This window comes from Pseudophryne corroboree, chromosome 5 (assembly GCF_028390025.1).
Source record: "Pseudophryne corroboree isolate aPseCor3 chromosome 5, aPseCor3.hap2, whole genome shotgun sequence".
NCBI classification, from domain to species: domain Eukaryota; kingdom Metazoa; phylum Chordata; class Amphibia; order Anura; family Myobatrachidae; genus Pseudophryne; species Pseudophryne corroboree.
This window is the reverse complement of record NC_086448.1, coordinates 52,420,180-52,433,152: the sequence shown is the minus strand read 5'-3', so window position 1 is coordinate 52,433,152 and position 12,973 is coordinate 52,420,180.

The following is a 12,973-nucleotide window of genomic DNA, read 5'->3' as shown; positions in this document are numbered from 1 at the left end:
CCCACATGCCTAGCGGAATCGCTCCGTGTTAGCTCCTCCTTCAATGTCTCCAGCTTCTTCTGCAAAAGCCTGATGAGGGGAATGACCTGACTCAGGCTGGCAGTGTCTGAACTGACTTCACGTGTGGCAAGTTCAAAGGGCATCAGAACCTTGCACAACGTTGAAATCATTCTCCACTGCGCTTGAGACAGGTGCATTCCACCTCCTATATCGTGCTCAATTGTATAGGCTTGAATGGCCTTTTGCTGCTCCTCCAACCTCTGAAGCATATAGAGGGTTGAATTCCACCTCGTTACCACTTCTTGCTTCAGATGATGGCAGGGCAGGTTCAGTAGTTTTTGGTGGTGCTCCAGTCTTCTGTACGTGGTGCCTGTACGCCGAAAGTGTCCCGCAATTCTTCTGGCCACCGACAGCATCTCTTGCACGCCCCTGTCGTTTTTTAAAAAATTCTGCACCACCAAATTCAAGGTATGTGCAAAACATGGGACGTGCTGGAATTTGCCCATATTTAATGCACACACAATATTGCTAGCGTTGTCCGATGCCACAAATCCACAGGAGAGTCCAATTGGGGTAAGCCATTCCACGATGATCTTCCTCAGTTGCCGTAAGAGGTTTTCAGCTGTGTGCGTATTCTGGAAACCGGTGATACAAAGCGTAGCCTGCCTAGGAAAGAGTTGGCGTTTGCGAGATGCTGCTACTGGTGCCGCCGCTGCTGTTCTTGCGGCGGGAGTCCATACATCTACCCAGTGGGCTGTCACAGTCATATAGTCCTGACCCTGCCCTGCTCCACTTGTCCACATGTCCGTGGTTAAGTGGACATTGGGTACAACTGCATTTTTTAGGACACTGGTGAGTCTTTTTCAGACGTCCGTGTACATTCTCGGTATCGCCTGCCTAGAGAAGTGGAAGCTAGATGGTATTTGGTAACGTGGGCACACTGCCTCAATAAATTGTCTAGTTCCCTGTGAACTAACGGCGGATACCGGACGCACGTCTAACACCAACATAGTTGTCAAGGCCTCAGTTATCCGCTTTGCAGCAGGATGACTGCTGTGATATTTCATCTTCCTCGCAAAGGACTGTTGAACAGTCAATTGCTTACTGGAAGTAGTACAAGTGGGCTTACGACTTCCCCTCTGGGATGACCATCGACTCCCAGCAGCAACAACAGCAGCGCCAGCAGCAGTAGGCGTTACACGCAAGGATGCATCGGAGGAATCCCAGGCAGGAGAGGACTCGTCAGAATTGCCTGTGACATGGCCTGCAGGACTATTGGCATTCCTGGGGAAGGAGGAAATTGACACTGAGGGAGTTGGTGGGGTGGTTTGCGTGAGCTTGGTTACAAGAGGAAGGGATTTACTGGTCAGTGGACTGCTTCCGCTGTCGCCCAAAGTTTTTGAACTTGTCACTGACTTATTATGAATGCGCTGCAGGTGACGTATAAGGGAGGATGTTCCGAGGTGGTTAACGTCCTTACCCCTACTTATTACAGCTTGACAAAGGCAACACACGGCTTGACACCTGTTGTCCGCATTTCTGTTGAAATACTTCCACACCGAAGAGCTGATTTTTTTGGTATTTTCACCAGGCATGTCAGTGGCCATATTCCTCCCATGGACAACAGGTGTCTCCCCGGGTGCCTGACTTAAACAAACCACCTCACCATCAGAATCCTCCTGGTCAATTTCCTCCCCAGCGCCAGCAACACCCATATCCTCCTCATCCTGGTGTACTTCAACACTGACATCTTCAATCTGACTATCAGGAACTGGACTGCGGGTGCTCCTTCCAGCACTTGCAGGGGGCGTGCAAATGGTGGAAGGCGCATGCTCTTCACGTCCAGTGTTGGGAAGGTCAGGCATCGCAACCGACACAATTGGACTCTCCTTGTGGATTTGGGATTTCGAAGAACGCACAGTTCTTTGCGGTGCTTTTGCCAGCTTGAGTCTTTTCAGTTTTCTAGCGAGAGGCTGAGTGCTTCCATCCTCATGTGAAGCTGAACCACTAGCCATGAACATAGGCCAGGGCCTCAGCCGTTCCTTGCCACTCCGTGTGGTAAATGGCATATTGGCAAGTTTACGCTTCTCCTCCGACAATTTTATTTTAGGTTTTGGAGTCCTTTTTTTACTGATATTTGGTGTATTGGATTTGACATGCTCTGTACTATGACATTGGGCATCGGCCTTGGCAGACGACGTTGCTGGCATTTCATCGTCTCGGCCATGACTAGTGGCAGCAGCTTCAGCACGAGGTGGAAGTGGATCTTGATCTTTCCCTAATTTTGGAACCTCAACATTTTTGTTCTCCATATTTTAATAGGCACAACTAAAAGGCACCTCAGGTAAACAATGGAGATGGATGGATACTAGTATACAATTATGGATGGACTGCCGAGTGCCGACACAGAGGTAGCTACAGCCGTGGACTACCGTACTGTACTGTGTCTGCTGCTAATATAGACTGGTTGATAATGAGATGTAGTATGTATAAAGAAGAAAGAAAAAAAAAAACACGGGTAGGTGGTATACAATTATGGATGGACTGCCGAGTGCCGACACAGAGGTAGCTACAGCCGTGGACTACCGTACTGTACTGTGTCTGCTGCTAATATAGACTGGATGATAATGAGATGTAGTATGTATAAAGAAAAAAGAAAAAAAAAACAACGGGTAGGTGGTATACAATTATGGATGGACTGCCGAGTGCCGACACAGAGGTAGCTACAGCCGTGAACTACCGTACTGTGTCTGCTGCTAATATAGACTGGTTGATAATGAGATGTAGTATGTATAAAGAAGAAAGAAAAAAAAACACGGGTAGGTGGTATACAATTATGGATGGACTGCCGAGTGCCGACACAGAGGTAGCTACAGCCGTGGACTACCGTACTGTACTGTGTCTGCTGCTAATATAGACTGGATGATAATGAGATGTAGTATGTATAAAGAAGAAAGAAAAATAAAAACCACGGGTAGGTGGTATACAATTATGGATGGACTGCCGAGTGCCGACACAGAGGTAGCTACAGCCATGAACTACCGTACTGTGTCTGCTGCTAATATAGACTGGTTGATAATGAGATGTAGTATGTATAAAGAAGAAAGAAAAAAAAAACCACGGGTAGGTGGTATACAATTATGGATGGACTGCCGAGTGCCGACACAGAGGTAGCTACAGCCGTGGACTACCGTACTGTACTGTGTCTGCTGCTAATATAGACTGGTTGATAATGAGATGTAGTATGTATAAAGAAGAAAGAAAAAAAAAACCACAGGTAGGTGGTATACAATTATGGATGGACTGCCGAGTGCCGACACAGAGATAGCTACAGCCGTGGACTACCGTACTGTACTGTGTCTGCTGCTAATATAGACTGGATGATAATAAGATGTAGTATGTATAAAGAAGAAAGAAAAAAAAACCACGGGTAGGTGGTATACAATTATGGATGGACTGCCGAGTGCCGACACAGAGGTAGCTACAGCCGTGAACTACCGTACTCTGTCTGCTGCTAATATAGACTGGTTGATAATGAGATGTAGTATGTATAAAGAAGAAAGAAAAAAAAACCACGGGTAGGTGGTATACAATTATGGATGGACTGCCGAGTGCCGACACAGAGGTAGCTACAGCCGTGGACTACCGTACTGTACTGTGTCTGCTGCTAATATAGACTGGATGATAATGAGATGTAGTATGTATAAAGAAGAAAGAAAAATAAAAACCACGGGTAGGTGGTATACAATTATGGATGGACTGCCGAGTGCCGACACAGAGGTAGCTACAGCCGTGAACTACCGTACTGTGTCTGCTGCTAATATAGACTGGTTGATAATGAGATGTAGTATGTATAAAGAAGAAAGAGAAAAAAAACCACGGGTAGGTGGTATACAATTATGGATGGACTGCCGAGTGCCGACACAGAGGTAGCTACAGCCGTGGACTACCGTACTGTACTGTGTCTGCTGCTAATATAGACTGGATGATAATGAGATGTAGTATGTATAAAGAAGAAAGAAAAAAAAAACACGGGTAGGTGGTATACAATTATGGATGGACTGCCGAGTGCCGACACAGAGGTAGCTACAGCCGTGGACTACCGTACTGTACTGTGTCTGCTGCTAATATAGACTGGATGATAATGAGATGTAGTATGTATAAAGAAGAAAGAAAAAAAAAAACACGGGTAGGTGGTATACAATTATGGATGGACTGCCGAGTGCCGACACAGAGGTAGCTACAGCCGTGAACTACCGTACTGTGTCTGCTGCTAGTATAGACTGGATGATAAATAATGATATAAAAAATATATATATATCACTACTGCAGCCGGACAGGTATATATTATATAATGACGGACCTGCTGGACACTGTCTGTCAGCAGAATGAGTTTTTTAATTTTTATAGAATAAAAAAACACCACACAAGTCACACAACGAGTGTACTTTTTCAGGCAGACGTTCAATCACAATATACTATACTGGTGGTCAGTGTGGTCAGGTCACTGGTCACAGTGGTCAGTGGTCAGTCACACTGGCAGTGGCACTCTGGCAGCAAAAGTGTGCACTGTTTAATATGTACTCCTGACTCCTGCTATAACCTATAACTGCTCCCCAGTCTCCCCCACAATTAAGCTGTGTGAGCACAGTCAGATATTATACACTAGGTGCTTCATCGCGCCCTACGGGCGCTCTTCACACCGTCGCAAGGGGCTACGCCCCCTTAACCCTTGCATGCCTTTCTGGGGTTCAATATTTGTGTTATATGGAGTATCACCTGCATTCCTTTGTTAGTGGTTAAATATTGCACAATGAAAGGGTGTGCGATGGTGAAGGAGGCGCAGCCCCTTGCGACGGCGTGAACAGCACCTGCAGACCACAATGTACAGAATGTAGCGGGTGCGGGGGGTACTGCGGATGGTGTCTGTAGATGCTGCGGATGGAGGGGGGGCGGAAGTGGGGGTGGGGCCCGGATGGGGAAGGGTTGGGAGGTGCTGCGGGTGGGGGAGGGGCAGAGGAGTGGGGGATGCAGATGGGGGAGGGGTCCGGAGGCACTGCAGGTGGGGGAGGGGCAGGGGTGCCATGGGTGGGGGAGGGGCAGGTGTGGGGATGTTGCAGATGGGTGAAGGGTTCCGGAGGTGCTGTGGGATGGGAAGGGGCGGGAGTGCCACTGGTGGGGTAGGGATCCGTAGGCGCCATGGGTAGGGGAGGGGCAGGTACGGGTGTTGCGGAAGATGGGGAAGGAGGTCCGGAGGTGCTGCAGGTGGTGGTGGGGCAGGTGCGGAGGTGCCATTGGTGAGGGAGGGGTGGGTGAGGGGGGGAACGCAGATGGAGGAGGGTGTCTGCAGATGCTGCGGGTGGAGGGGGGCAGGTGTGGGGGAGACATATAAGGGGGGTGAATGGTGGAGGGGGCCTGGAGATTGCTGGGGGTGGTGAAGTAGCGGAGGAGTGGGAGCCGCGGGTGGTGTAGGGGGTCTGGAGGCACAGCATGTGGGGGAGGGGTGGAGTGCCGCATGTGGTGGAGGGGAAGGTGCGGAGGTGTGGTGCATTGGGGAGAGGTCTGGAGGTGCTGCGGGTACTGTACCTGCCAAAAAGGTAGTTGGAGGGTATGCAGTAAGAGGGCCAGGACAGGGGTGACAGGGTCAGAACAGGGTTGACTGGGCCAGGACAGGGGTGACAGGGTCAGAACAGGGGTGACAGGGTCAGAACAGGGGTGACGGGGCCAGGACAGGGGTGACGGGGCCAGGACATGGGCGACGGGGCCAGGACAGAAATGACAGGGACAGGATAGGGGTGACAGGGTCAGTGTAGGGGCGGCAGGACCAGGACAGGGGTGTCAGGGCCAGTATAGGGTTGACAGGGCAAGCACAGGGGTGACAGGGCCAGGATAGGGGTAGCAGGGCCAGCATAAGGGTGACAGGGACAGGATAAGGGTGAAAGGGCCAGGATAAGGGTGAAAGGGCCAGGATAAGGGTGGCAGGTCAAGGCCAGGGGTTACAGGGACATGACAGAACACAGGGCACGGGAGAGATTGGTATTAGGGACAGAACAGTGGTGACAGACAGATGTGTCTTACCGGAGTCACTGCTGCTGGCTGCTGCTGTTCCACTCCAACCTGTTGGCATCTGCTGCTGGTGGAGACTTGGCATGGCTGACTCTCTTAGGCTGTATTCCTGCTTCCTCTGCCCGTCCGCATCACTCCCCCCCTCCTCAGTCACACACCGCAGACCTCGCGCAGCTGCCGGGCACTGTGGTAAGGTGAGACTGGGAGTGACTGGTTAGCCCCCAGGAGATGCTGCGGCTGGAGGGAGGAGGGGGTCATAGCATGCACGTGGCGCGGACCTCACGGCTGCTGGGCACTATGGTAAGGGGAGACTGGGAGTGACTGGTTAGCTCCCAGGAGACGCTGATGCTGGAGGGAGGAGGGGGTCAGAGCCTGCAAGCAGCGCGGACTTCTGCAGCGCTACCCGCCGGCTAAAGTGTGTGAAGGAGCTGGGCGCAACTCACTGCGGGTGGCAGCGCTGCAGCTAGCGGTGGGGTCGCAGGGGCTGGAGATAACAGAGGCAGTACGGAAAGTGCACAGCGGCTGGTGACCCACAAAACTACAGCTAAGAAGCGTGGAGTGTGCCAGAATGTGACTCACCTCCCTGCCAGAGAGACCCTGCTGAGTATGCTGATGTGGGGGTCAAGTATGGCATACCCCCTCACACACCCCCATACCTCCCAAATGTCCCAATTTTTGCGGGACAGTCCCATCTTTTGGGGTCTGTCCCGCTGTCCCACCCGCGGGTCGCAGTGTCCTGCGGTGGGGGGGGGGGGGGGAGCAGTTGGAAAGCTCCTGTACTCGCTGTTCTGCTTAGCAGAGCAGCAGTGAATAGTGGAGACAGAGGGAAAGGGGGCATCAGGGGGTATGGATTAAGGGGGGGTTCCAGCTGCAGAGCCGGATTAAGGGGGGGGGGGGGCAGGCGGTACGTACCGTTGGCCCCACAGTTTTAGGGGGCCCCCTGGCTGGAGTAGCTCTGTCCCAGCTCAGAAGCTCCCCCGTCCTGCCAGCAACAGCGGCAGCATTGTGCTACAGTCAGCACACGCTGCTGCGTATTGGCAGGTCTGTGGTGTTGCAGGGAGGCAGCAGTCTCCCTGCTTTCTTCTGCCTGTGCGGGTGTGTAGGGGGGAGCGACCACCTCCTCTGGATTTACCTCTAGCTGAGGGGCCAAAATACCATAAAAAAAAACAAAAAAAACAAAACGGAATTTGCATAATGGGGCGTGGCCTCGCGTCCCGCGATTAGGCCACGCCCCCAACCCACAGCAGGCACAGCAATGAGATAGGGCTCCCCTGTCTCAAGTACCCTGTGCCCCCCGGACTCATAATCAGCCCCTGGGGCCATGCCAGCAGCTCACAGAGCGCTGCCCCCTCACTGACGAAAACGGGGCCCTCCCGCAAAACCACGTCCCCTTTTCGCTGTGTGTGTGTGTGTGTGTGTGTGTGTGTGTGTGTGTGTGTGTGTGTGTGTGTGTGTGTGTGAAAGCTGGGAGGTATGCACCCTACCTGTGCCATGTCCATACTATCTGCTTCTGCAGCTGCTCCTAGTGTCCTATAGATTTGGCCAGATCTGTGACTCATTTGACTAACTCCGCCCACTGTTGTGACTCCGCCCAGCGTTAGCAAATGAATCACAAGATCACAGAACAGGGCTATTATATAGGAGATAGATGATGCAGCACACTGGGCTGAGCACAGATATGGTATGTGAGTGTGACTGAGTCACTGTGTATCGTTTATTTCAGGCAGAGAACAAGAACAGAACGGATTATTAAATAATAATAAATTATAAAACTGCACTGGTGGTCAGGTCACTGGTCATCAGTCACTAGTATAACTCCTCCTAAGCTCCAGTAAGTAAATGAAGTGTCTCACTCTCACTCTCCTATCTATTTTAATTTCTAAACGGAGAGGACGCCAGCCACGTCCTCTCCCTATCAATCTCAATGCACGTGTGAAAATGGCCGCGACGCGCGGCTCCTTATATAGAATCCGAGTCTCGCGATAGAATCCGAGCCTCGCGAGAATCCGACAGCGTGATGATGACGTTCGGGCGCGCTCGGGTTAACCGAGCAAGGCGGGAAGATCCGAGTCGCTCGGACCCGTGTAAAAAAACATGAAGTTCGGGCGGGTTCGGATTCAGAGAAACCGAACCCGCTCATCTCTAGTCTATATTAGCAGCAGACGCAGTACGGTAGTCAACGGCTGTAGCTACCTCTGTGTCGGCAGTCGCTCGTCCATCCATAATTGTATACCACCTACCTGTGGTGTTTTTTTTTTTTCTATCTTCTTGATACTACTAGTAGCTTACTTTAGGAGTCTGCAGTGCTGCTGACAGTGTCCAGCAGGTCCGTCATTATATAATATATACCTGTCCGGCTGCAGTAGTGATATATATATATATTTTTTATATCATTATCATCCAGTCTATATTAGCAGCAGACGCAGTATGGTAGTCCACGGCTGTAGCTACCTCTGTGTCGGCAGTCGCTCGTCCATCCATAATTGTATACCACCTACCTGTGGTGTTTTTTTTTTTCTATCTTCTTGATACTACTAGTAGCTTACTTTAGGAGTCTGCAGTGCTGCTGACAGTGTCCAGCAGGTCCGTCATTATATAATATATACCTGTCCGGCTGCAGTAGTGATATATATATATATTTTATATCATTATCATCCAGTCTATATTAGCAGCAGACGCAGTACGGTAGTCCACGGCTGTAGCTACCTCTGTGTCGGCAGTCGCTCGTCCATCCATAATTGTATACCACCTACCTGTGGTGTGTTTTTTTTTTTCTATCTTCTTGATACTACTAGTAGCTTACTTTAGGAGTCTGCAGTGCTGCTGACAGTGTCCAGCAGGTCCGTCATTATATAATATATACCTGTCCGGCTGCAGTAGTGATATATATATATTTTTTATATCATCCAGTCTATATTAGCAGCAGACGCAGTACGGTAGTCCACGGCTGTAGCTACCTCTGTGTCGGCAGTCGCTCGTCCATCCATAATTGTATACCACCTACCTGTGGTGTTTTTTTTTTTTCTATCTTCTTGATACTACTAGTAGCTTACTTTAGGAGTCTGCAGTGCTGCTGACAGTGTCCAGCAGGTCCATCATTATATAATATATACCTGTCCGGCTGCAGTAGTGATATATATATATTTTTTATATCATTATCATCCAGTCTATATTAGCAGCAGACGCAGTACGGTAGTCCACGGCTGTAGCTACCTCTGTGTCGGCAGTCGCTCGTCCATCCATAATTGTATACCACCTACTTGTGGTGTTTTTTTTTCTATCTTCTTGATACTACTAGTAGCTTACTTTTGGAGTCTGCAGTGCTGCTGACAGTGTCCAGCTGGTCCGTCATTATATAATATATACCTGTCCGGCTGCAGTAGTGATATATATATATTTTTTATATCATTATCATCCAGTCTATATTAGCAGCAGACGCAGTACGGTAGTCCACGGCTGTAGCTACCTCTGTGTCGGCAGTCGCTCGTCCATCCATAATTGTATACCACCTACCTGTGGTGTTTTTGTTTTTTTTTCTATCTTCTTGATACTACTAGTAGCTTACTTTAGGAGTCTGCAGTGCTGCTGACAGTGTCCAGCAGGTCCGTCATTATATAATATATACCTGTCCGGCTGCAGTAGTGATAGATATATATATATATATATATATTTTTATATCATTATCATCCAGTCTATATTAGCAGCAGACGCAGTACGGTAGTCCACGGCTGTAGCTACCTCTGTGTCGGCAGTCGCTCGTCCATCCATAATTATACTAGTATCCATCCATCTCCATTGTTTACCTGAGGTGCCTTTTAGTTGTGCCTATTAAAATATGGAGAACAAAAATGTTGAGGTTCCAAAAATAGGGAAAGATCAAGATCGACTTCCACCTCGTGCTGAAGCTGCTGCCACTAGTCATGGCCGAGACGATGAAATGCCAGCAAAGTCGTCTGCCAAGGCCGATGCCCAATATCATAGTACAGAGCATGTAAAATCCAAAACACCAAATATCAGTAAAAAAAAGGACTCAAAAATCTAAAATAAAATTGTCAGAGGAGAAGCGTAAACTTGCCAATATGCCATTTACCACACGGAGTGGCAAGGAACGGCTGAGGCCCTGGCCTATGTTCATGGCTAGTGGTTCAGCTTCACATGAGGATGGAAGCACTCAGCCTCTCGCTAGAAAAATGAAAAGACTCAAGCTGGCAAAAGCACAGCAAAGAACTGTGCGTTCTTCGAAATCACAAATCCACAAGGAGAGTCCAATTGTGTCGTTTGCGATGCCTGACCTTCCCAACACTGGACGTGAAGAGCATGCACCTTCCACCATTTGCACGCCCCCTGCAAGTGCTGGAAGGAGCATCCGCAGTCCAGTTCCTGATAGTCAGATTGAAGATGTCAGTGTTGAAGTACACCAGGATGAGGAGGATATGGGTGTTGCTGGCGCTGGGGAGGAAATTGACCAGGAGGATTCTGATGGTGAGGTGGTTTGTTTAAGTCAGGCACCCGGGGAGACACCTGTTGTCCGTGGGAGGAATAGGGCCATTGACATGCCTGGTGAAAATACCAAAAAAATCAGCTCTTCGGTGTGGAAGTATTTCAACAGAAATGCGGACAACATTTGTCAAGCCGTGTGTTGCCTTTGTCAAGCTGTAATAAGTAGGGGTAAGGACGTTAACCACCTCGGAACATCCTCCCTTATACGTCACCTGCAGCGCATTCATCATAAGTCAGTGACAAGTTCAAAAACTTTGGGCAACAGCAGAAGCAGTCCACTGACCAGTAAATCCCTTCCTCTTGTAACCAAGCTCATGCAAACCACCCCACCAACTCCCTCAGTGTCAATTTCCTCCTTCCCCAGGAATGCCAATAGTCCTGCAGGCCATGTCACTGCCACTGGCAATTCTGACGAGTCCTCTCCTGCCTGGGATTCCTCCGATGCATCCTTGCGTGTAACGCCTACTGCTGCTGGCGCTGCTGTTGTTGCTGCTGGGAGTCGATGGTCATCCCAGAGGGGAAGTCGTACTCGTAAGACCACTTTTACTACTTCCACCATGCAATTGACTGTCCAACAGTCCTTTGCGAGGAAGATGAAATATCACAGCAGTCATCCTGCTGCAAAGCGGATAACTGAGGCCTTGGCATCCTGGGCGGTGAGAAACGTGGTTCCGGTATCCATCATTACTGCAGAGGCAACTAGAGACTTGTTGGAGGTACTGTGTCCCCGGTACCAAATACCATCTAGCTTCCATTTCTCTAGGCAGGCGATACCGAAAATGTACACAGACCTCAGAAAAAGACTCACCAGTGTCCTAAAAAATGCAGTTGTACCCAATGTCCACTTAACCACGGACATGTGGACAAGTGGAGCAGGGCAGGCTCAGGACTATATGACTGTGACAGCCCACTGGGTAGATGTATGGACTCCCGCCGCAAGAACAGCAGCGGCGGCACCAGTAGCAGCATCTCGCAAATGCCAACTCTTTCCTAGGCAGGCTACGCTTTGTATCACCGCTTTCCAGAATATGCACACAGCTAAAAACCTCTTACGGCAACTGAGGAAGATCATCGCAGAATGGCTTACCCCAATTGGACTCTCCTGTGGATTTGTGGCATCGGACAACGCCAGCAATATTGTGTGTGCATTAAATATGGGCAAATTCCAGCACGTCCCATGTTTTGCACATGCCTTGAATTTGGTGGTGCAGAATTATTTAAAAAACGAGAGGGGCGTGCAAGAGATGCTGTCGGTGGCCAGAAGAATTGCGGGACACTTTCGGCTTACAGGCACCACGTACAGAAGACTGGAGCACCACCAAAAACGCCTGAACCTGCGCTGCCATCATCTGAAGCAAGAAGTGGTAACGAGGTGGAATTCAACCCTCTATATGCTTCAGAGGTTGGAGGAGCAGCAAAAGGCCATTCAAGCCTATACAACTGAGCACGATATAGGAGGTGGAATGCACCTGTCTCAAGCGCAGTGGAGAATGATTTCAACGTTGTGCAAGGTTCTGCAACCTTTTGAACTTGCCACACGGGAAGTCAGTTCAGACACTGCCAGCCTGAGTCAGGTCATTCCCCTCATCAGGCTTTTGCAGAAGAAGCTGGAGACATTGAAGGAGGAGCTAACACAGAGCGATTCCGCTAGGCATGTGGGACTTGTGGATGGAGCCCTTAATTCGCTTAACAAGGATTCACGGGTGGTCAATCTGTTGAAATCAGAGCACTACATTTTGTCCACCGTGCTCGATCCTAGATTTAAAACCTACCTTGGATCTCTCTTTCCGGCAGACACAAGTCTGCTGGGGTTCAAAGAACTGCTGGTGACAAAATTGTCAAGTCAAGCGGAACGCGACCTGTCAACATCTCCTCCTTCACATTCTCCCGCAACTGTGGGTGCGAGGAAAAGGCTCAGAATTCCGAGCCCACCCGCTGGCGGTGATGCAGGGCAGTCTGGAGCGACTGCTGATGCTGACATCTGGTCCGGACTGAAGGACCTGACAACGATTACGGACATGTCGTCTACTGTCACTGCATATGATTCTCTCCCCATTGAAAGAATGGTGGAGGATTATATGAGTGACCGCATCCAAGTAGGCACGTCAGACAGTCCGTACTTATACTGGCAGGAAAAAGAGGCAATTTGGAGGCCCTTGCACAAACTGGCTTTATTCTACCTAAGTTGCCCTCCCACAAGTGTGTACTCCGAAAGAGTGTTTAGTGCCGCCGCTCACCTTGTCAGCAATCGGCGTACGAGGTTACATCCAGAAAATGTGGAGAAGATGATGTTCATTAAAATTAATTATAATCAATTCCTCCGTGGAGACATTGACCAGCAGCAATTGCCTCCACAAAGTACACAGGGAGCTGAGATGGTGGATTCCAGTGGGGACGAATTGATAAT